The sequence below is a fragment of the Pinus tabuliformis genome, chromosome 9, assembly GCF_031772625.1.
Source record: "Pinus tabuliformis cultivar Carrire ecotype Pingquan chromosome 9, CPIR1, whole genome shotgun sequence".
NCBI lineage: Eukaryota > Viridiplantae > Streptophyta > Pinopsida > Pinales > Pinaceae > Pinus > Pinus tabuliformis.
The window spans coordinates 1,971,209,980-1,971,235,790 of record NC_142307.1 but is presented as its reverse complement, the minus strand read 5'-3'; positions in this window follow the sequence as shown (position 1 = coordinate 1,971,235,790).

Sequence of the window (25,811 nt, the reverse complement as noted above, 5' to 3'; positions counted from 1 at the left end):
CTTAAAAAATGAAAAGATTGCCAAGCGTTTCTTTTACACTCGTTAAAACGGAATTAAAAGACGGTCCCCTTATAGCTCTTTTCTGACCGTAAAATCAGGAAAAGATTGTCGTGATTTTGTCGTTTCAAACTCGATACGGAAATAAAACGACGTGTCCTTGATCGCTTTTTAATTTTCAGGTCAGTGACACTAATTATGAAAGTACTCCTTGGTCGCAAGATCAAGCGGTTCCCCCAGGTATTATTTTATACTTTTTCGGGCTTGAGGGACACAAATTTACGAAAAAGTTCAACTTGGAGTTTCCTTAAGTTTTTCAGACTCTCTAAAATTGAAAAACGCCGAGTTTCTCCTATACTGGGCTCGTTAAACATTTCACAGTAAAGGACCTGTTCAATTACAAACAGGAACGAACCACTCCTTCCTAGGGTTCGAATCAAAACTGGGTTGGACTCATCCGAAGGATGAGCTTATAATCAAGCATATGTTATCCTCCTCAAGCTTGTTAAAAATAAAGAGGTACTTGCCAGAAATGGTGGGGGAAAAGAGAGAAGAATGAGAAGAATGAGCCTATTTGTTACCTTTTGTCTCAGAAGAAACCTTATTACCACTCTTGGACACGACACTTTTCATTCACCCGGGTTGGGAAATCTTTTACCTCACAGTCAATCAAACCACTTTTGAAAGTCTTCAACCGGGTTCCGGGGATTAACTTTGAGTTATTTAGCACCAAACCATCTGTCGTGTCGTTATGTGTCCAAGAGGTCTGCAAACAAAACTTTCATCTGCAAAATACTTGTCATCCATTTGACCATCCCTGAGTCAGTCCTTACAGCAACATTTCTTCAACTTGAACAATGATTTCGTGTTGTGGGCTTGCCTGCAACGGGTCACTTTCTATCGACATCAGCACATTATCTAGAGAGATGACTTAGAAATCGTCAGTGCCTTGAAGTCTGCATGCATCAATGGCAGGTTTCTCGCCTTTGACATCAGTTTACATCATTGACTTTCGATCGAAGGATTTCGTGAAATGTTCGACATCAACTCATTCATTCACATCTCATGGATTGTACTGGGTACTTTGAGAACCATTGACATTACTGGTGGTCTCTCTCACGCTTGTTAACAGTTCACATCATCGACTAGTAATCAAGTGGTTTCTACCATGATTCGACATCGACTCATTTATTCGCATGGCTAGAATCGTACCAATTCGAGAAGTAGGAATGAAGACCCTGGATCGAATTTTTACCATCCAAGCTGCGAGGAGTTTTGTATTCATTATCTAAGTAGACTAACCATAAACAGATGGTTGCGCCCGTACTGTGTCTACAAAAGTCTATGATTATGATGTACTGCAAAATCATTTCTGTATCAGAGTAGTTAGTCTGTTAGTTAAAATTTTAATCTGAGTATGGGAATGCCTACCTAAGTGATGATATAATCTTATACATGTATTTTGTGTTGAAAATTGCAGGTTCTGACTAGGTTCTCCACGAGATAATCCTCGAAATGATAAAGCGCTTCACCCTTCCTAGATAATACAAAACCCTAATCTATTCCAGGCTTCGCACTTTAGGGGGCAATCTGTTACACTAAAAAATGTCACCATGGCTATTTACAGTTGGTATGGCTCTATCAACAGTCATACTACCCTCTTAAGCAAGTCTTATGCCTCTGCTATTCATGTCAAACTCCAAGAAAGAGAGAAAGTCTTTATAAATATGTTTATCTCTGGGTACACAGGTTCTCTCAAACCTTGCCTGCGGGTACGCACCTATTGTTCATAAGGTCTGCGTCCAAGGACGCTCTGTATCTAAAGGGGAAGGTGCGTCCCTCTGAAAAGGTTAAAATGCGCGAGTTTCATCTTCAAAAACTTACTTGTGGTCACTTCTAGAGCTTTCTAGAAGGTTCTTGGATGAGTATTGAGCGCCTCCAGATGGTTCATGCACTCCTATCAAAGAGGAACTTATCCCATCAATAAGGGAGTGATCCCATCCAAAGAGGGGACTATCCCATTGATGGTGGACCTGATTAACTTCCTCTTGAGCACTATAAAAAGAGGCATTGAGCCAGAAGGAAGAAGGTTGAAAGCTATACATTTCTAAGGGTAAATGCTGTAGGAATTAGGACTCCCATTTAGAAGCTTGTGAGGAGAGATTTCCATCTTTACTTGTTCTATTTGGAAGTGGGTGAGCTTTGTCAAAGTAGAGGAAAACTCTTGTGGACCCTGGAAGGAGCTTGCACAACACCAAGGCTCAGGTTGTAATGGTTCCTTTTGATTACCTTTAATGCAAATTGGTCCATTCTTCTCAATAACTTGTTGTTTATGGGTTATTTCATGTACTCCTTGGTCTATATGTTGAATATGCTTTGTTTTATGTTATAATCAGGTGCTATTTAATTGTTTGACTGTTGGTGATTGCAGGTTTTGGAGAAAAGGAGGAGCTCGTCCAGATCAACAAAGCTTGGACTTCTACAACAGCGTTTGGACAAAGGTAAGAACGAAACACTTGATTTCTCATATCATAATGTATATTTAGAGAAGGATAGTTCCAGTTTGTTTTGTTTGTCATTAGAATGTCTTAGACTTCTAGGAAGGTCGGTTGTGTCCGCACTCTTGACTGATTCCGTGTGACAATAGGTTATGTGTTCACTCTTGGCTCAGGACTTATTACTTGGGCTTGCAAGAAATAAGGCGCCATTTCTCTTTCTTCAGCAGAAGCAGAGTATCGTGGTGTCGTAGAAGCTAGTAAGGAAGCCTTGTGGCTTCATTAGATCTTGTCAGAGTTTGGCTTTTAGCAGCAGCATCTGACTACACTTTGGTCTGATAATAAAAGTGCCATTCAACTATGCAAAGATCCAGTCCAACATCAGCGCAGCAAACACATTGAACTACACATGCACTTCATCAGAAAGCTCATTCATGACCATGTTCTTGAAGTGCAATATTGTTCAACAAGTGATCAAGTTGCAGACATCTTTACAAAGGCTCTCACAGAGGCGAAGTTCACTAAACTTCGATTTATGGTTGGAGTTCAGGAAGTTGTCACTAAGGGGGAATAGGCTCTAGTGCCTCCTTCCCTCTCCTATTGTGTCATATTTGTAAATCCTTCAATCCTATCCCAAGTTGTTTTTAGGGGGGGATGTTAGGATATTCCAACACATAGGAAATAGTTAAGTACAACTTGGTCTAGTATAGAGTTAGGTAAAGTGTGTTTCTTTACTATGTACATTTTGTAACTTACAATCCGATGGTCACGATATGTAGTGATCCGACGGTTCATTCTCTCCTCGATATTACCGAAACTTGATCCGTGGCTTAACACCTGATTGGTCCATGATCTCTATTTAAAGAGCATGGAGGGTCATTTGTAGGTTAACCGTTCATGAGAGAAGCTTATGTAAATTTTCATTCTTTTATTAATAAATTTCCTGAAGTGGCCGCGTTGGCTCAGGCCGTGGACTGTTTCCCTCTTTAAGGCTTTTAACCACGTCAAAAGTACTGGTGTATTGATCTGTGATCTGTTTGTGAGCGGTGTCCTTTGGTGTTCTGTCTGAGGAACTTACCCTGTAAATTCCTACAGTCAACAGGTTTATGTCAAAACCAGGGAAGGAGCACTGGACAGAAGTGAAGCGGGTTTTCAGGTATTTGCGTGGCACTAGTGATTATGGTTTGTGCTACCAAGGAAGACCAAGATTGGATAGAATGTTGGATATTCATGGCTTTGTTGATGTAGACTAGGCTGGAGATCTGGATCAGAGAAGATCTACAAGTGGGTATGTGTTTAACCTATTTGGAGGTGCAGTCAGTCGGATGAGTAAGAAACAATCTGTAGTGGCATTGTCAACTACAGAGGCAGAATACATGGCAGCCACTCCTGCAAGTAAGGAACCAGTTTGGTTGCAGAGATTGTGTTCAAGTATGGGGTTAGTACAAGAAGCTATAAGGGTAGACTGTGACAGCCAAAGTGCAATTTTCTTGGCAAAGAACCCCGCATATCATTCAAAGACAAAGCACATTGATGTTCAGTATCACTTTGTGATGGATATGATAGAAGAAAGAAAGGTGTTGCTGGTAAAGGTGGACACTTTGAAGAATACTGCAGATGCATTAACAAAATCTGTGAGCTTTGAGAAGTTTTCTTGGTGTAGAGAGACAATGGGTATTTCAGGGCTGGAAAAATGACTAAGCTCTCTTGTGGCCCCTTGTGGAAAGAAAACAACAAGTGGGAGAATGTTGGGTTGTGTTATATTCTTTCCACATAGTTAACAGGGGGTTTGAGGGGCACTTGTAACCCCACTTTATGGGGTTCGAGGCAGCGCCCCGGAAAATTTTGGTTTTGGACCCTATGTCAGGTTAGGCGGACCCACCTATGGTTTTGTGCATGATTTTCGCACATGTTTTTTGGACGCGATGGTTTTCAGTCCATGGTATTGGACGCAATGGTTTTTGGTCCATGGTATTGGATGCTTCGGCATGTATAAATATGTATTATAACATTGAAAGGAACATAATGAAAAATCAAGCTAGTAGTCGCAATTTTTGGATCCAGGGGAAAATCTCTGTGTATATGTGTTTTATGTGTTCTGCTCTCGCATTATTTATTTTCTATGTTTTAGAATGCATATGCAGAATTTGTATGCAGGTAATTTCTATATGGGGTTAAAACCTACGGATTGTTTTTCCTTTGTTATGGTTGGGTTTAATATGAGGTTTTCATAATAACCCTTTTTTATTGTTGCTCCCTAAGGATGGTTTGGTAAAATTTGAGGTCACCAAAGTTGGGTTCTTTGGACCATGGGCATGGGGGATTTGCATTGTTGACCAATATCTTACCATATTCATTTATAAAATGGGTTTTAAAATTGTGAAAAATAGACTCATTATAGTTTAAGCATTTTGTGGTAGAGTGGGGATGTGAGCTAGAGTGGTTTATATGTATTGAGGGACATAAAAAGGAGTATTTTGTAAGAATATGCAATGTCTATTAAATATAAGGGAACTATTTTTATTAGAAATATGTATTGAGAGGGGAGTTTGAAAAAAGTATTTTGAGAGGTTTTTATCAATATCCAATGAAATTAGATGTATTCTTTAATATTCGACAAAAGAGAGCACTATGGCATGTTGACTAAATGATAAAAAATGTTATATCTCTTTTGATGGTATCAAAGGTGTTCTAATGATCCAAGTGCATATCAGTGGCAGCCCACCTATTCCACTAGCTCAAAGCACAATTCTCCATCTTGGTAGTTTTTATATAGTTTTTCTGGTCCTAAACATATGGGGCTATTTTGAGGCCCTAAATGATGTTATTTTGACATGGTGGGGGCCATAGAAATAATCCTAGGTTCTATTCTAGGCCCCATTTGGAAGGTCAAATGATTGGCTAGACCTTTCCAACGGAATACCAAGCATGCCACGACCTAAAGAAGTTGAAGTACCAACTAACCCCATTAGGGCATACAAACCTTTTGGTGTTTCATCTTCTAGGGTTAGGTTTTTAGACCTCTAGGGTTGTTTCTTTATGTTAAAATAGAATTTTGTCATCCTCTTGTAATGTCTTTTGCATATGCATGTAGTTTCCATCTCTCTTTGTTCAGAGATAACGACCACCATTAAAGCCAGTTTGTGTTCTACATTATTTTTTTATTTCATTTATTAATAAAAGTTGGGTTTCAACCACATTATTGTAATATCTGCTATATTTATTTATGTGTGTTTTATTTACTTTATTCCATTTCATTCCACTCCTCATACACCTCGGATCAATGTTATCTGAGCAATCTTCTCCTTGTTGTTTCTCAGTGCATGTCCTTGACAAGGTTAGGGTATAAAGAGTTGGGTCTTAGGCTAGTTTTACTTGGGAACAATTGCTCTTGAAAACCCAAGAAGTATCCCATGTCGAAAGAACAAAGGGATGACTAAGTAAGAGATCCTATCAAATTGTTTCTCGAGGTAGCAGTGCCACAATATATGAATGAGATGATGGACACTTTCTCCTAGATTGTTCAACGAGTGCCAACAATGGTTGAGGCACCTTCAACATGCAAAATTTTTGGAGGTGTGACATCCTTCAAGGTACAAGTTAATTTTGATATCTAGTTATTTGAAGGCTAGATAGATGTAGATGCTTTGGAGAAATCGTTAAATCTGTTAGAGGGATTTTACTTTGTCCAATTTTCTTTTGACATTGAGATCACCTTTACACTACTGAAAGTTTTCCCCATGTCAAACATTGGTGCGAAGGTTACTTGGAGAGATACAATGAATATGAGTCTAAAATGTTCAGTGTAGGGACAAATAGGGCCTCTTTTGCTGATTCCCTTAAGGATGAATTCTACCCTATAAGAAACTATGTTGACCAATACACAAGATGTACAACTTTGAGATAAGAGAGATACCATATGGTGCCTGGATACACCAATAATTTATATACATTGTACTCAAAGCTAGGTATCATAGACTTCTAGGAGCCCCTAGTCTTGAAGTAACGTAGTGACCTACATAGATACATCCAAACGAAAATGCATTTCTAGGACATCACCTCATTGGGAAGTGCTTATCGATATGTTGTCAAATTCGAGCAGAAATTGAAGAAAAAAAATAAACAGGAGTTTGGGTCTACAAATATGCCATAATAGAATCATGGAAAAGGAATCCTAACTCACAAAATAAGGTACAAATCAAGGAGATCCAACCTCAAGACAACTAGCCCAAGTCATAGGTGAAGAAGGGTAATGGGAAGTCAAAAAAGGACATTGGAAAGTTGTGTAAGTTCCACAAAGGCACTTGGCACAACACCGATGAATGTCACTTGAAACAATCATTGTTGGGAAAGAACAAACAAAAGGAAATAAACTTTGGATCTAATTTTAATTTAGAATAGGATAAACGAAAGCATATCATTGATGCACAACCTAGTGCTACAATCACGACCACAAATATCCAACCAGAAGAGCCAAAGGAGATTGAAGATGGGGAATGCCTCTTCCAATCATAGATGTAGATGAAGGGGACCCCACTCCATTTCATCACTAACAATGGGAGCCAAAAGAACCTAATATTAGCTGACGTCATAAACATATTGAAGTTTCCAATAGTTCCACACCCCCAACCATACACCATTGGCTAGTTGTGTTAAGTTTTATAGCTATTGTCAGTATTTATAATGTAAAATTTATACTTGTAAATATAAAATATAAATTATAATTGTGAAAAAAGATAAAATTATATTTAGCATGTTGTTCATGCTAGTGATACAAGAAAATTTATTATTTGATTTGTCAACATAATATTTTATTAGGCATGTTCTTCATGGCCTTTTCAAAAGAGAGAAATTGAATTTTCAAAATTAAAATCTCGACACCACAAGATGTCAATTCGGCCTCCCTAGTGATGAAGTCAGCTCGGCCCCAAGTTACACCCATTTGGACCCCTTCCAGTGCATATAAATAAGAGACACATTCTCCCTCCAAAGGCACTATTTGATCACACAAAAAGACATCACTTGTTTTGATATAGAGTGAAGAAATAAGAGGATAAAGAGGTTGAGATTGTGGATAGAAGCTAACCAAGACATGGAGAAGAAACTAAATATTTTTATGACGCATACATCCATGGTTATTATAAGTTTATGATGCAGGTCCGAGATTCCTCTGAGGTCAGATATTATATGATTAATTCGAGCCTTATTTGTGGAAGAAGTATGATCTTATCTGTGGTTATTCCAAGCCTTATCTATGGAATAAGTCCAAGCCTCTATGAGGCTATTCCAATCCTCTATCTCTTTGGAACAATATGAGAATTACTATGATAATATATGAGCCTTTGTGGCATGATCTGAGTTCCCGTGGTGTAGTTAGAACCTCCTCTTGGTATGAAAATGATATGATAGTGGTATGATAGTGTGATATGATCTGATATTTTTCTAAGGAGCCTCCATTACAAGCCTTATATGAACTACTCAAGGTGGACCTATTGTGGACAAGTGAAAGAGGTTAGAATTGAGATGTTGTTGGTGGTCTTGTGAAAGCATCTTGTACTAGTTAGTGTGACCATAGGCTTTGACTTTGATGTATCTCTTATTTAACTGAATATTTCTCTAAGAAGAAGGTTGTTGGGTTTTTCCTCCTAGTGGGTTTTCCCGAGGTAAAAATCTTGTGTCACTCTTATGCATTTTTATATCTACTGATTCATTGTTCTTATAGTTAAATTTATGAATGTGTAATTGCTTAATGATACATTGAAGTTCTAAATAATCATCTATGTGAGTGGAATTAATTATCAAGTGTCAAAAATAAGTTCTAGTATACTTTGGACTAAAAAAATAAACATTATTTCAGAGCTATGTTTGAAGAGAAGTAGGCTATAATAAATAAGGTCAAAATGAAGTTGAGTTCAAGACAAAAGGAGAATCCATCAAATTACTCTTCATGTCATTCAAAGGAGAAAAATATTCTAGCAAGGAATCCTAATTTTAAGTCTCAGAATTCTACCATAAGAGCTTCATAATTTGGTGTAGGCTAAGAAGCCTCAAATATAATTATACAAATTTCTAATATGACTTCAAAGATAGGTCAGGAAGATCACAAAGTTTGGTATGTTGATATTAGAAGGAACCTCTCTCGAAAACCTTTGTAACAACCCTGGGTTAAAAGTTCATGTAATAAAGTTAATAAAGGTAAAATAAGACCAAGGTAATGGGACACTTATTCCAAGTTGAATGTTGGGAAAAACATCCTAGTGAGCATCAATTGATGTGTATTATGGCTAAGGGGAAATTTGCAAAGGAAATGACAAAGGATTTGAAAAGGCAAAAAGGTATTATTGGCATTTTGAAAATAAAGGAAAATAGGAGAAAAGGGAGGTGAAAGATCACATGTTGCATGTGAGGAGGAAATTGAAGGAAAATTAAGGAAAATGAAGAAATTAGAGGCATCAATAATAAAAAGACATCAGAGCATTAATTTTTTAGTCTTTTGTTCGTTCATTTTCAGAATTGGTTTTCAGAAAGGAGAAGAGCACCAAGAGGAGAAGGAAAGCAAGCAAGCAAAGGAAGGACAAGGAAGGACAAGGAAAACAAAGGAAGGACAAGGAAAACAAAGGAAAGGAAGATTCAAGCAAGGAAAGGTTGGATCAAGAATATTATACAATAATACTTGTAGGTAACATGTTGCATGTATGATTTCCTAGCTGGTTTTGGCATGAATGGAATGTGAATGTGTGTATTTGGTTTCATTGCTTTCAATGGCATGGGCCTTTCCGAGTTTTGACAATGGTTTTCACCCTTGCCTTTCCATTTCTAGATAGCCATTGTGTGATGGGATTCTTTCTCGATTGAGCTCTATATTTCTGAAAGGTTTTGGATCCGGGTGAGGTGGTCTTAGAAAAATCCCAAGGTTTGGGGGTGGAGATGGTCTTCTTCGGGAAGCCCTCAACAGGTGGGTGGAGACAGGAAAATTCGTCAAGGGATGGTGAAGGAATTATGAGGAATCCAAGCTTGGTTTGGTTTTGCAATCTCAGAGTCACTTTTGGTGAGATCATGGTATGGTGAGGGTGGAGGTGGTTTAACCTTTGGATTCCCTTGGTTGTTTATGGAATAATTTATCCCGTGAGATCGCACATTCATGCTTGGAATATGGCACGAGGGTGATTGGATGAAAGAAATATATGGTTCAACCCAATCTATGGTTGGGTGGTATGTGGAAGTCTCTGACTTGGTTGGATTTTTCATATGGTTAATAAGAGCTAAGTTTCTTTTGTCTTTGATAAGTAAATGCACTTGTTATTATGTGGCTTTAATGACTAATCTATCATTGTTATTTATCTGGTTATAAGAATGGTTATATGTCAGATCTAAGTATGAATTTTTATCACATTTCATTCAATGAATTTACGATTAATGATTGCATGAGCTAATTGGTGTTATGAGCTTTGTGAGAAGGCATAAATCCTTCTTGTTAAACCTCAGATAAGTTTTTAGATCCTTATGTTTAGATATGCATTCATGACCTGTAGCCTGCATGTCCATCATGTGTTTGACGATCTTGGTTGGGAGAGGTCAACTCAAGTCATTGTTTAAGTTTTGATTTGGAAGCCCTTTTTATTTATATGTGATTTATCATTTCTGGAATTTTCACTGAGTTTTTAGCAGGAGCCCTAGTCTTAGCCCTAAAAACGTGGCTTAGAATTCAAGGTTGCTAGCATAAAACTGACTGAAAAATTCCATAGTCACTATGAAGCAAGCCTATGCAAGCAACTAGAGGGTTACATTCACTTGGAGGCCTTGGAAAGGGAGCAATTGATGCTCTAGGTCAGTGAAACAGAGAGTTAACTCAGGGGTTGGACACCTAGAGGGGTTGGGTTTCTCCTGGGAGTCTTGTGGCAGCTAAGGGAGGTAAGTAAAGTCTTAATTTGTCCAATAAATTTCCTTAAGGTCATATAGGAGGTTGAGTCTTATCATAGTGACTCTCAACTCTTGTTTAACGTAGGAAAACCGGTGAAAGTGGGTAAATGTAGTAGGAGGCGATTATAGGGTGGTATCAGAGCAGGTTGTGTTCTCTTTGGGTAAAATATGATGTTGTCATGGTTATGGTTTCCATGCATGGGGTCATCGTACACAATAGGTATGGTCATGAATGATGATGTTATATTGATATGATTATGATTATACATGCACATGCCAATTTGGGCTGATCTTGCATATAAGATAAGCCTCCCATGACCGTCATGAGGTATGGATTTGATTTTGGTATCTATTTGGTTTATTTGACATGGAATACTTGCAGGAAGAAGAGAATCAAAGATGATGAGAAAAATGGTAGACTACATTTCCCGCGACTCTCCCTATAGATCAGTTGGGCAACAAGCAGGAGAGCATTCTCCTGGTATAGCATACACATTGATGAGTTTGAGGGCATAGATCAAAAGTTGTAAAGAAAACAATGGCAGGTGGGTTGAGGCTCAAGAAATACTTGCAAGGGATCAACAAAAGAAAGTAGAAGTCAATGCAATAATTCTTCAAATCTTGTCAGAATTGTAGAGACAAGGACAATTGAGGATTAGTCAAGAGCAGGAAGATAAAAATAATGGAGCCTATGGTAGAAAGTCTCGGTCCACATACAGGTTGGATAAATGGGATACAATTAGAGGTAGAATATCATTGGATACACTTGATAGGAGGAATGGTTATGTATGGGCATCATTCTAGTTCCTCATCCTAGAGACATTATAATAATCATCATCGTCATCATCCTTATAGGAGGAGTGATTACTTTCCTAAGGAGTTTAAGAAAGTCAAGCCTCCTACATTCGATAGACAAATGAATAAGTCAGAAGATGCAAAGGCATGCTTGCTTGGGATGAATAAATTCTTCAGATTGCATATCTATTCAGAGAACATGAAAGCCAATATAGCCACCTTTAGTCTCAAAGGGAAAAAAATATTTGGTGGGAATATGTGAATAATGTTAAGGGAATTCGGGAAGAAGAGTTGATTTGGGATGATTTCAAGAGACTCTTTAAGAAGAAGTACCTATTAGAGAGGTACTATGATGATAAAAATAAGGAATTTTATGAGCTCCAGATGGGTTCTATGACAAATGATGAGTATCCTAGTAGGTTCCTAGAGCTGTTGAGGTATGCGCCTTACCTCAAGGATGAGAAGGATAAGATTCAGAGATTCATCAGTGGGTTGTCAGTAGCATATAGAGACTAGATCGATTTTGATGAGCCTAGATTGTTGGAAGAGGCCATCTGGAAGTTGAAGCATTGTTATGAGGAGTCAAAGTGCAAAGCTGAGCCTAAGCATGATTTGAAGGGGAATGAGAAAGTTAAAGGGAAGTGTGTTAGAAAATTATATATTACAAAGAAATGGAACACATAAAATATTGCAGAAATATAAACACAGAAAACACATAAAATAGGAGAGACACAGATATATGTGGTTCACCCAGTTTGGGCTATGTCCATGGAGAAACAACCAGTCCTTCCTTTTATATTATCCAACAAACTAAAGAGATACAACCTACAACAGATCCGTTGTAATTCCCTATTGTCTCTCAATCTCCTCTCTCTTCCTCACGCATAATACATATCTACATTGACATAATACAATTCCCTCATATATAGCGAGGGGTTGCCTTCTAGGGAAAAAAACCATAAATTATACATAACTTCTACCGTCAAATCTCCGCCTAATGAACGGCCCAGATTGACTATGAAATTACAACATTTTACAAGGCAATTTTACATCTATTCTTAGCTTCAGGGGTGCTTCCCCCGATCCCCCCCGTCGAGGGGGGGGGGGGGCTCCCAAAGGTCGCATCCGTCCCCCCCTAGACCACCCCTGCAGCGAATATTTTACGAGTGGAATTTCCACTCCATTACGAACTGGGGTCCAACGCGGTGATACCTTTGAATGCATAAGATAATCAAGCTCCACACTCAACAATCTCTCACTTGGATACTGATTATAGCAACTCCACCGCTGCTTCTTTTGCTGGACAATGACTCCACTTTGGACCTGTTTGTTTCTCATCTTCTTCATCATACTTGAATACCAATTGAAACTAAGTAGATTCTCAGTTTCTCCCTGATTACAACTTTTGTTAACATATCTGCAGGATTCTGGCTAGTGTGTATCTTTTCCAGCTTCAACTGTCCATCTTCCAACGCTGACCATATGAAATGGTACTTGAGATGTATATGTTTAGTCTTGGAATGAAATACATAGTTCTTTGCAAGATGTATGGCACTTTGGCTATCACTATATAACTTGCCCAACTCCTACTTCTTACCCAATTCATCCAGAAACCTTTGTAACCAAATCATTTCTTTACTAGCCTCTATAGCAGCAACATTCTTTTCTTCTGTTGTTGAGAGTGCAACAACACTTTGCAGTTTTGAGATCCAACTAAGAGTTCCACCTATAGTAAACACATACCCCGTTGTGCTCCTCATGTTATCTCTATCACCAGCCATATCTGCATCAACATATCCCTGCAGAGAAATGTTTAAACCACCAAAGAATAATGCTTGATCTGTGGTACCACTCAAATACCTGAGAATCCACTTCACCGCCATCCAATGTTCTTTTCCGGGATTATTCATGTACCTGCTTACAACTCCCACTGCATGTGCAATATCAGGCCTTGTGCAGACCATTGCATACATTAAGCTTCCAATTCTTGATGCATATGGAACTTTAGACATATGAGCCAGTTCTTCCTAAGTCTTGGGACACTCCTCCTTACTTAATTTGAAATGGCTAGCCAAAGGTATTTTAATTGGTCTTACATTCTACATATTAAACCTTTTCAACACCTTTTCTATGTACTCACTTTGAGACAATGTTAATTTGCAATTCTTCCTGTCTCTAGTTATTCTCATACCAAGGATTTGTTTTGCAGCACCCAAATCCTTCATTGCAAATGCATTCGCCAATTTTCTTTTGAGCACATTCATTTCCCGTAGAACCTGCAACATCCGTGTCATATACATACAATAACAATATAATATAGCTGCCATCATTTTGCCTTTTGAGATAAACACAATGATCAGAGTGACATCTAATATAACCTTGTTCAAACATAAACCTGTCAAATTTTAGATACCACTACCTTGCAGCCTGTTTTAAGCCATACAAGCTCTTCTTCAACCTACACACTAGTTTCTCCTTTCCTTTTACCTCATATCCTTGTGGTTGTTGCATATATATCTCTTCCTCCAAATGCCCATGGAGAAAGGTTGTCTTTACATCTAACTGCTCAAGATGCAAATCTTCAGCGACTACTAGACTTAAAATTGTTCTGATTGAAGTCATTTTAACAACAGGAGAAAATATCTCATCAAAATCTATACGCTTTTTCTATGCAAACCCTTTCACCACAAGTCTAGCTTTATACCTTTTTCTACCTCCATCTTCTTCCTTCAACTTGTAAACCCATTTATTCTATAATGTTTTTTTACCTGCAGGCAACCTAGCTAAGTCCCAAGTCTGGTCATATGCTAAGGAGTCCATCTCTTCTTTCATGGCTTGCTCCCACTTCTTCCTGGTTTCCACCTGTATTGCTTCTTCATAACATTCTGGTTCACCAGAATCAGTCAACAATACATAATAAAATAAAGGAGAGTATCGTTCAAGGGGTCTACTTATCCCGGTAGACCTTCTAACACCACTTTCAGGTGTTTGAGGTGCTTATTGCTGTTGTGGTTGTTTTTCTGGATGTTGATCATTATGATTTTTAGGCACCATCATTTTTTCTGTGATCTCGTCAAGCACTATGTATTCTCTATTTTCTTTTTCCTGTTTCTTTTCCTGCAACTGATCCTTATACAAAACCTTTTCATTGAATATGACATCTCTGCTCCTAATGATTTTGTGTTTTTCATAATCATAAAAGAAATAACCAAAATCATTAACACCATATCCAATAAAGGTACATTTCTTTGATTTTGCCTCAAACTTTGTTCTATTTTCTTTATTAATGTGGACAAAGGCTTCACAACCAAAAGTATTTAAAAAAGAGTAGTTTACCTTTTTTCCTGTCCATGCCTCCTCTGGAATACCACCATCCAAGGAACTTGAAGGCCCTTTGTTTATTAGATAAACAACAGTATCTACAACATCTGCCCAAAATTGTAAAGGCAATCCTGCTTGCAATCTCATGCATATTGCACGCTCCATGAGTGTCCTGTTCATCCTTTCTGACACACCATTTTCTTGTGGTGTTCCTGGAACTGTCTTCTCTCTGCGAATTCCATTCTCTAAACAATACCTATCAAACTCTTTGCTACAATATTCACCTCCATTGTCTGATCTAAGGAACTTCAACCTTTTTCCTATCTCATTTTCAACCAAAGCTTTCCATTTCTTGAAAGTGCATCAGATTTATTTCGAATACAAAAATCCAGCTTTTTCTGGTTGTATCATCAATAAAAGTAACATAATAATGAGAGCCACCAAGAGATGATACCTGAGAAGGTCCCCATACATCTGTATGCACAAGCTCTATTTTTTCGCTCTTCTTTTCTTTCCCAACTCTGAGGAATCTGACTCTCTTCTGTTTTCCATAAACACAATTCTCACATAATTTTAAATCAACATGCTTCAAACCTGACAAAAAATTTCTTGAGTGAAGAATCTGCATCCCCTTCTCACTCATGTGCCCGAGCCTATGATTCCACAATGCCGTATCTTCTCCTGTAGAGGTTAAAGCATTAATAGAATTAGAAATACCATTGCATAAATACAATGTACCAACCTTTTCTCCTTTTTCTATTACCAGGGATCCTTTAGTGACCTTCCAGGTTTTATCTGTAAAAGTAGTCACACAACCTTCACCTCCCAACTACCCTGTTGAAATAAGATTTTTCTTCAGATCTGGAACATGCCTTACCTCCTTCAATAGCCATTGATTTCCATTCTGATGTTTATGAAAATTGTACCCATTCCAATGATTTTACAGGGTTTATCATCACCCAATCGAACCTGTCCAAAATCTCCTTGAACATAATCATGAAAATGTTTCCTATCAGGTGTGGCATGGAATGAGGCCCTTGAATCTACCACCCAGGCATCAATAATATTTTCTAAAGAAAGAATCAAAGCATCTTGCAACACATCACCTGTCACATTCACTTCATGATTGTTTTATTGTTGTGTGTCTCCTTATTTTCCCTTCCGATACTTGCAGTCTTTCTTCAGGTGTCCTTTCTTCTTGCATTTCAAGCACATTATCCCTGATCTGGACTTGGATCTGCATTTTCTTGACTTACTGTGATATCTAAGGCTCTTTCCCCTTTCCATTTTTCTTCCCCTAGGCTCTGCAATCAAAGCATTACATGATGTCTCACTGGAGCTTTTCTGTCGCATTTCCTTGCTAAGGATTGCACCGACAACATCATCAAACTTTAAAGTATTAGATATAGAGACAAAGTTACTAATGGCCATAACTAAACCATTCCAACTTTCTGGCAATGAGCACAGAAATAACAGATCCCTAACTTCATCATCAAAAGTTACCCCTATGGAACTTAATGACTAGTAACTGTATTAAATTCATTTAAATAATCAGCAAGATATGCACCTTCTGACATTTTCATATTAAATAAATGATCATAAGAAATACCTTATTTGAGGTCGAGGGTTTTTCATACAGTTTGGCCAATTTTGACAATAAACCCTCTGTTGTTGTTTCCTTTGAAATATTAAATGCTACCGACGCTGCTAGGCATAGTCGTATTGTTCCAAGTGCCTTTTTGTCGAGAATATCCCTTTCTGTGTCTGTCATACTCGTTGGCTTCTTTTCCTTTCTGCTCAATGGTTGGTAAAAATCTCTCTGATACATATAATCTTCCATCTGCATCTTCCATAGCTGGTAGTTTTGGCCATTAAATTTCTCGACCCTAAACCTACCATCTTCCACCATTGCTCCCACTCGAACCAGGAGCCCTTCTCTCCTGTGAGTTTGTTAGCCAAATAGACCTTCAGCTTTGATACCAGTTGTTAGAAAATTATATATTACAGAGCAATGGAACACAGAAAATATTGCAGAAATATAAACACAGAAAACTTATAAAACAGGAGAGACACAGATATACGTGGTTCACCCAGTTTGGGCTTTATCCATGGAGAAACAGCCAATCCTTTCTTTTATATTATCCAGCAAACTAAAGAGATACAACCTACAATAGATCCACTATAATTCCCTCTTGTCTCTCAATCTCCTCTCTATTCCTCACTCAGAATATAGATCTACATAGATGCAATACAATTCCCTCATATATAGCGAGGGGTTTCCTTCTAGGGCAAAAAACCCTAAATTATACATACTTCTATCGTCAAATCTCCGCCTAATGAACGACCCAAATTGACTACGAAATTACAACATTTTACAAGGAAATTTTACATCTATTCTTAACTTTTGGGGCCCCGATCCCCCCACTGCCGGGGGGGGGGGGGGGCTCCCAAAGGTTGTAGCTGCCCCCCTTGGACCCCCCCTACAGCAAATATTTTACGGGTGGCGTTGCCGCCCCATTACGAATAGGGGTCCAATGCGGAAATACCTTTGAATACAGAAGATAATCAGGCTCCAGACCCAACAAAGTGGCCACCGAAGTGAGGAAGATCTCAGGATGTAGGTGATAAAGAAAATGTTTCTCCTTACAAGAAGTTCAATGCAGTTGAGAAGGGACATGGGTCACAACCTGGAGATCAACAAAATAGAGGTAATGGTAGGGGACCATTGTAGTGATGGAAATGTGGCAAAGATCATCGCAAGAAGGATTGTCCCTTATACTAGGGTGGCAGACCTCAGATCTATAATTCTCATGAGGCGCATACAGTTGGGGATGTTGGTCATAACATTCCTCAGATTTATGCAGCCGTGGACAAAAATTAGGCAGATCACCAGGAATCCATTATTGAGATGGAAGGTAAGCTCTATGGTCGAGTTGTTTATATTTTGATTGATCTTGGATCTAATTATAGTTACGTTAATACTGACTTGGTGGATAAGTGTGGCTTGAGAAAATAAGTGCATGCATAGTCTTGGTTGGTGCAGTTGGCTACAGGTACTAAGAAGAAAGCTCATCACTAGGTAAGAGCTTGTGCATTTGAGTTGAATGGTATGCCTACAATAACACATCTAAATGTACTTCCATTGGTATCATATAATATTATTTTGGTGTGGATTGGTTGTATCTTCACAAGACCAAGGTAGATTTCTATGAAAAGGATATTGAGCGTCTGAATGATAATGGAGTACAAAGAATTTTGCAGGGAAAGAAGAATCCTATATCAGCGAGGATGGTCACAACTATGTAGGCTAAGCGCAATTGCAGGAAAGGGTGTGTGATTCATATTTCCAGTGACAAGGGTAAGGATGTTGAGGATGCATAAATCTTCAAGAGGTACCCTATATTAAAACAATTTCAGGATGTCTTTCCAGCAAATATTCCAGAGTTACCTTTCCACAGGGAAGTGGACTTTTCTATTGAGTTGGTGCCAGGGGCAGCACCACCATCAAATACGCATTACGGTATGAGCACACCAGAGTTAGTAGAGTTGAAGTTGCAGCTGAAGGAAATTCTTGATAAGGGATACATTAGGCCAATTGTATCACTTTGGGGTGCACCAGTATTGTTCATAAATAAGAAGGATGGTACTCTCAGGTTGTTAATTTATTATAGGCAGTTGAACAAGGTGACGATCAAGAATAGGTAGCCATTGTTGAGGATTGATGACTTGTTTGATTAGTTGAAGAGAGAAATAGTTTTCTCGAAGATTGATTTGAGATTAGGATACCATCAGATATGCATCAAATAATAGGACATCTACAAGACTACTTTTAGGACCAGGTATGGGCATTATGAGTTTGTTTTGCTTGCTTTTGGTTTGACTAATTCCCCAACTACTTTTATGTGCTTGATGAATAGTGTGTTGCGTCCTTATCTGGACATGTTTGTTATCGTATTCATTGATGACATCTTGATATATTCTAAGAATGAAGAAGATCATGCCAAACACAACAACAATATTGAGATTGCAAAGAGAGCAACAATTGTATGATAAGCTTAGCAAGTGAAACTTCTTTCAGAGAAAGGTACATTACTTGGTACAAGTTGTCTCCAAGGAAGGCATAGTAGTGGATCTAGAAAATATATGGAGTGGGTAGCTTCTAAGAATGTGGATGAAGTCAGATCATTCATGGGGATAGTAGGTTACTATAGGAGCTTAATCAAGAACTTGTCACACATTGCATATCCTATTACATAATTGCAAAGGAAAGGTAAGAAATTTGAATGGACAGAGGAGTGTGTGGCCAATTTTGAGCAGTTGAAGCATTTGTTGACCAATGCTCCAGTTCTTAAGATTGCAGATCCAGATAATGAGTTCATGGTGTGTACACATGCCTGCAAGAGAGGACTTGGTGGGGTCTTGATGTAGGAAGGAAAAGTGGTGTGTTATGAGTCCAGGAAGATGAGTGAGCATGAGCAGAACTATGTGACTCATGATCTTGAATTGACAACTATTATTCATGCCTTGAAGATGCGGAGGCATTATCTTCTTAAAATAAGGTTTGAATTGATGAGTGATCACAATGGGTTGAGATATATGTTTGACCAACCGAATTATAATGCTAGGCAGGCTTGGTGGTTGGACACGATCAACGATTTTGACTTTGAGATTAGATACATTAAGGGTAAAGAGAATAGGGTTGTAGATGCTCTCAGTAGGATAGTGCATATGAGCCATGTTGCAATGATGAGCTCTTATGGGACATATTTACATGATCATATTTTAGAGGTGGGACAACAAGATGATAGGTGCATGGAGCTTAGGAACATGTTAAAGTGGGGTACAAGTGATCATGATGTGGAATATCATCTCATGAGAGATGGTTTGGTGAGATTCAGGGACATCATCTATGTGCCAGATGACAGTGGGCTCAATAAGTTTATCTTCAGGGAGTTTCATGTCAAGCCATATTTAGGACACCCATGATATCAGAAGATGTTGCAAACAATGAAGAAGATTTACTATTGACCGAATCTGAAGAAGGAAGTGATAGAGTTTGTGGCTAGATGTTTGGACTGTCAATAGGTGAAAGCAGTATGTAAGCATCCAAGTCATCTACTACAACCTATTTCGATTCCAAAATGAAAATGGGAGGTCATTTTTATGGATTTCATTACAGGTCTTCTGAGGACATCAAGGAAACATGATTCTATCATGGTTTTGGTCGATAGGTTCAGCAAGGTAGCTCACTTCATTCCAGTGAAGAGTTACTTATTCATCTAGTGAGGTGGCACAAGTAATCAATAGGGAAATTGTGAGATTGCATGGTGTTCCGAAGAAGATTTTGTCGGACAAGGATGCTAAGTTCACTTCCAAGTGTTGGAAGGCGTTGTTTGTAGGTTTGGGGAAAAAGTTGGCCTTCATTATGACTTATCATCCGCAGACAGATGGACATATATAGAGGGTCAAAAAGATTTTGGAGGATATGTTGAAGATGTATGTCATGCACCAGCAAAGGAGATGGGAAGAGTACCTTCCACTGGTCGAGTTTGATTAAAAATATGGTTATCGAGAGTCTCTGAGGATGATTCTATTTGAGGTACTTTATGGGCGAAGTTGTAATACTCCCATCAACTAGAATGATCTAGTGAATAGGGTAATTATTGGACAGGATATGTTGGTGGAAATGGAACATGAGATGCAGGTTATAAAGAAAAATCTAAAGGAAACACATGACAAACAAAAGAGTTATACAGACCAGTATAGGGCGTTTAAGGAGTTTCAAGTTTGGGAGCATGTGTATTTATGCATCAATCCCAAGAAGAGATCCTTGAGGATTGGATCATGTGCCAAGTTGGCACCACAATATTACGGTCCTTTTGAGATCCTTGAGAGGATTTGACCAGCTTCCTACAAACTTGCACTGCCTCTTACAGTGAAAGTCCATAGGAAGCTGGTCAAATCCTCTCAAGGATCTCAAAAGGACCGTAATATTGATCATGTTATCGATTGGTCTCTATTGCAGGTGGAACCAGAATGATAATTCCATCCATAACCTCGGTGAATATTGTAGTGGAAATAGCTCATGCTCCAGAATAGAGAAATCAAGTTAAAGTGCAATGGAAGCACTTTGGGACCGATGACGCTACATGGGAGATGACTAATCAAATGCAGGCTATATATCCTTCATCTTTTGTTGGTGGAGGAAAATCATATGTGTTATAAAGATCCAATAAGCGGTATGGTTGTCATGTTTGTCATGATGGTTTTACTTTTGAGCAGGTTGTTCATTATAAATATTGCATCAAGCTAAGTTATAAAGATCCATGGGTAGTATGTTTTTCTTTTCAGCAGTTTTGGTGGTTGTAGGTGTCATAGAACACAGAGGAAAATGTTCCCCTAAGGGGGAGGCATCTGTAACAACCCTAGGTTAAAATTTCATGTAATAAAGTTAATAAAGGAAAAATAAGACCAAGGTCACGGGACACTTATTCCAAGTTGAATGTTGGGAAAAACATCCTAGTGGGAATCAATTTTTGTGTATTATGACTAAGGAAAAATTAGCAAAGGCAATGATAAAGGATTTAAAAAAGAAAATATGTGTTATTGGAATTTTATTTATGAAAATAAAGGAAAATAGGAGAAAAAGGAGGTGAAAGGTCACAGGTTGCATGTGACGAGGAAATTGAAGGAAAATTAAGGAAAATGAACAAATTGGAGGCATCAATAATGAAAAGACATTAGAGCATCAATTTGTAGCCTTTTTTCAATTCATTTTTAGAATTAGTTTTCAAAGAGGAGAAGAGAACCAAGAGGAGAAAGAAATCAAGAAAACAAAGGAAGGACAAGGAAAGCAGAGATCAAGCAAGAAAAGGCTGGATCAAGAAGCTTCAATAAGAATATTTGTAGATAACAAGTTGCATGTATTATTTGATAGATAGTTTTAGCATGCATGGTATATGCATGTGTGTATTTGGTTTCATTGCTGTCGTTGGCATGAACGTTTCCAGGTTTTGATAATGGTTTTTAGCCTTGCATTTCAATTTACGGATAGCCATGGTGTGATGGGATTATTTCTCAATTGAGCTCAAGATTTCCGGAAGGTTTTGGATCTTGGTGAGGTGGCCTTAGGAAAACCCCAAGGGTTTGAGGTGGAAATGGTGTTCTCTACGAAGCCCTCAAGAGGTGGGCAAAGATAGGAAAATTCGTCAAGGGATGGTGAAGGAATTCTGAGGCATCCAAGCTCAATTTAGTTTTTTGATCTCAGAGCTGGTTTAGGTGAGATCATAGTATGGTGAGGGTGGAGGTGGTTTAACCTCTCGATTACCTTGGTTGTTTATGGATTGATTTATCCCATGATATTCCACATTCATGCTTGCAATATGGCATGGGGGTGCATGGCTAAAAGAAATATTTGTTTCAACCCAATTTATTATCGGGTGGTACGTGGAAGTTCCTGAATTAGTTGGATTTTTCATATGGTTAATAAGAGATAAGTTTCTCTTGTCTTTGATAAGTAAATTTACTTTTTATTATGTGGATTTAATGGATGATCTATCATTTTTATCTATATGGTTATATAATAGTTATAAGCATGGTTATAAGACCAATTTAAGTATGGGTCTTATCACATTTAATTCAATTAATGTATGGTTAATGAATGCATGACCTAATTGGTGTTATGACAACTATTTTGATAAGGCATAAATAATTCTTGTTAAACCACAGATAAGTTTTCAGATCCTTATGTTTAGATATGCAATCATGACCTGTAGGTTGCATGTCCATCATATGTTTGAAGGAATTTCAATCCTGGTTGGGAGAGGTCAAGTCAAGTCCTGGTTTAAATTTTGATTTGGAATCCTTGTTTCTATGTGATTCATCATTTATAGAATTTTCATTGAGTTCTCGGTAGGGTCCTGAGGCTTAGCCATGAAAAAGTGTGCCAAAATTCAGGGTTGTTGGCATAAAACTATCTGAAAAAGTCCACCATCACTGGAAAGCAAGCCTATGAGAGTGACTAGAGGGTTATAGTCACTTGGAGGCCTTGAAAATGGAGTGACTGAGGCTATAGGTTAGTGAAATAGAGAGTTAACCCAAAGGTTGGACACTTGGATGGATTGGGTTGCTCATGGGAGACCTGTGCCATCTGAGGGAGGTCAACAAATTCTTAATTTTTTGACTCCATTTCCTTAGGTAATATAGGAGGTTGAGTCTTATCATAGTGACCCTCAACTCATGTTTACCTCAGGAAAACTGATGAAAGTGGGTAAATGTGGGAGGAGGCAGTTACAACCTTAAGAGACATTGGCATTATGCAACTAATAAAGATGAAAATGTTTTCAACTCAACATACTACTTGGTTCCTAGATTGGAAAAAAATTATTCTAAAGTTTAATGCCTTCGTGAATGTGAGAACATATACATGATATGAAGTCATTAAAAACAATATTTAACAATCTGCTAAAATAATATATGCAGTCCCATGATCCAATGGCCTAAAGTGCTGAAGATGAAATGCATAAAACCATACATCACAACTAAGAATTTGAAAATTGAATATTGTAGCTACAAAGATTGCAAAAAATTAACTTGCTGACATGGATTTCATTAGAACAAGAGGCTGAGTTCCTCTTCAAGGTTGAAGGCTGAAGTGTAAAAATCAATGAAGTGTAGACTATCTGAGTTGAGAATACAAGGTTCTGTCATTGAAGGATCCCCGATCATGACACATTTCCTAATCACTGAAGGATTGAGGCTCTATATTATCTGAACATGCAAATTTCAAAGATTATTTAACTTGAAAAAATATCTTTAAGGATCTAGGGTTTGAAACACAGGAAAACTTTAGGGTTTAGGAAAAAAACCCTAGATTAAACCTTCTTTGTGTAAAGATAATATTGATACTATGGTTTTTTACTTTCGATTTCTAGGGTTTGTAATCCCTACCAATCTAAAAGGGCTTGAATAAGAGAAACCCTAGGGTTATGATCAAAACCCTAGGATGGGATGTATCCATTGAAAGAAGAAACCCTTGCCCATGCAAGGAAGGAATCACATCATACAAACTCAAGGTTGATTTAGAATAAGTCTAAGCTCAAGAGGGAGTTGATATTCTTCTTAAAATATAAGTATTCTATCTCTCTTCTTTAATCTTTACTATTTTTTATTTCACTAGTAGTTAGTCTCTTGTCTTTGTATTCCTTGCTTGGTTATAATTTTTCTTCCATGGCATCCTAGTGAGGAGTGTAGGTACGTGGTGAATATTTTCTAGGCTTTGTAAGAAGATGAAAATATTAAAAGAAACAAAGCAAAGCTTGTGACAACATTTGGATTTAGAGGGAGTAGTCTGATCATCAATTTTTAAGTATGTCTTGATCTAAGTCGAAAAAAATCTAGTGGTGAGTTGATGAAGTATATGGAAACTTATGAGAAGTAGAAAGTGAAGTATTATCTCAATAAGATTGAGAAAACTATGAAGGGGCAACTTGTCAGAAGGACTCATTTGTCAAAAGGAGAAACTACAATAGAAGGATTTGACTTTGCTATAGATTAGAGAGAGTTGGCTGCTCAATTTTATATGAAGGATATTTGTGTTTGATGCACTACTATTTGAGACTATAATTCTAGAATGATGGAGTGTAAGTCCATGTAAAATCCCATGGTAAATAAGTTGAGAGATTTTGAGTATGAGTAGTTGATTCGCTCTTTTATTATTAGGTTAGAATTTTCTTTGCAATATGTATTGAGATATCTGCATGATACTATGGTTTGAGATGTATATTAAATGGTGAGATACAATTGCAGGATTATATTGATTCTGATTGGGCATGGGATGATAAAAGACATGAAGAGTTCACCTGGAAGCTACTTTTGTTCTACTATGATTTCTTGAATACGCAGGAAGCAGAGGCTAAGTATATTGTAGGTTGGTTGGTGAATAGTGAAGTGACGTGGTTTCATAAACTACTTGAAGGAATGTTTGATCATGTGTTGGAGTTGATTGAGATATATTGTGACAATCAAAGTTATGTGAATTTTTTATAACATTGTGTTTCATAATAGGTCAAAGAACATCGAGATCAAGTACCACTACATTTGTGACATAATTCAAAAGGAAGCAATGGAGCTTTGGTATATTCCTCATGATGAGAAAATAGATTATATTCTATTCAAACCTATGTCCTGGGTGAAGTTTGTGTACTTCAGGGACAAGCTAAGACTTTTTGATACCTCTGGTAGTGAGAGGAAGTGATGGTGATATAACATAGGACAATCATTCTTCCTAGGTCAAGTGTGTTGACCTAGATTAGGAAGAATGGCCCTCAAAGCCCATTCACTCAAAAGAGTGGGTGCCTTTCAATGTTTTGGCCTAGCCACTCGAAAGAGTGGGTGCCTTTCAATGTTTTGGCCTGGTCACTCGAAAGAGTGGGTGCCTTTTATTGTTTTGTCCCAGTCACTTAAAATAGTGGGTGCCTTTCAGTATTTTTCCCTAGTCACTCTATAAGAGTGGGTGCCTTTTAAGATTAGGCTTGGTTACACACTAAGTGAGCCGACATAACATCAATTGCCTAGAGTGAGGCCTATGGGATTGTGATGTAGAAGTCCTTTAGGGTTTGACCATGGTGATGGAAAAACCTGTGGAGTGAGGATTTGGATTTCCTCTAGGGTTTGTCCAACCTTATGAAGTTGGAAGATTGATTTTCCCTAAGGTTTGACCATGATGATGGAAAACATGTACTAGTCCATATACCATGAATTTGAGGTGCTGATTGAATGATGGTGACTAGTTGATATTGATGTTGTACCATAGGCTAGGTGTGATAACTTGGATGATGGTACCTAGCATATATTGATGATATACAATATGTTATGGTTGCTAACCTGGATAATGGTATTGAGTGGATGCTATGATTGTTATAGGTCAAGAGTGTTGACATGAATGATTATGATATTGATGCTGTGAGTTATGAAACCTTATTCTTAGAGAAAATATTTCAATAGAGAACATCTGGATAGTCATTATGAAAACATCCATGGCTAAGAGGGAGTGTTTAATTTTGTAGTTATGGTTGGTCTTCATAATGTACAATTTTTACTTTGTAAAGATAAAATATAAATTATATTTGTGAAAAAGATAAAATCATATTTATCATGTTCTTCATGCTTGTGACACAAGAGAATTTTTTATTTGATTTTTAAAAAGAATATTTATAAGACATGTTCTTCATGACCTTTTCAAAAGAGAGAAATTAAAATCTAGACACCACAAATTGTCAAGTT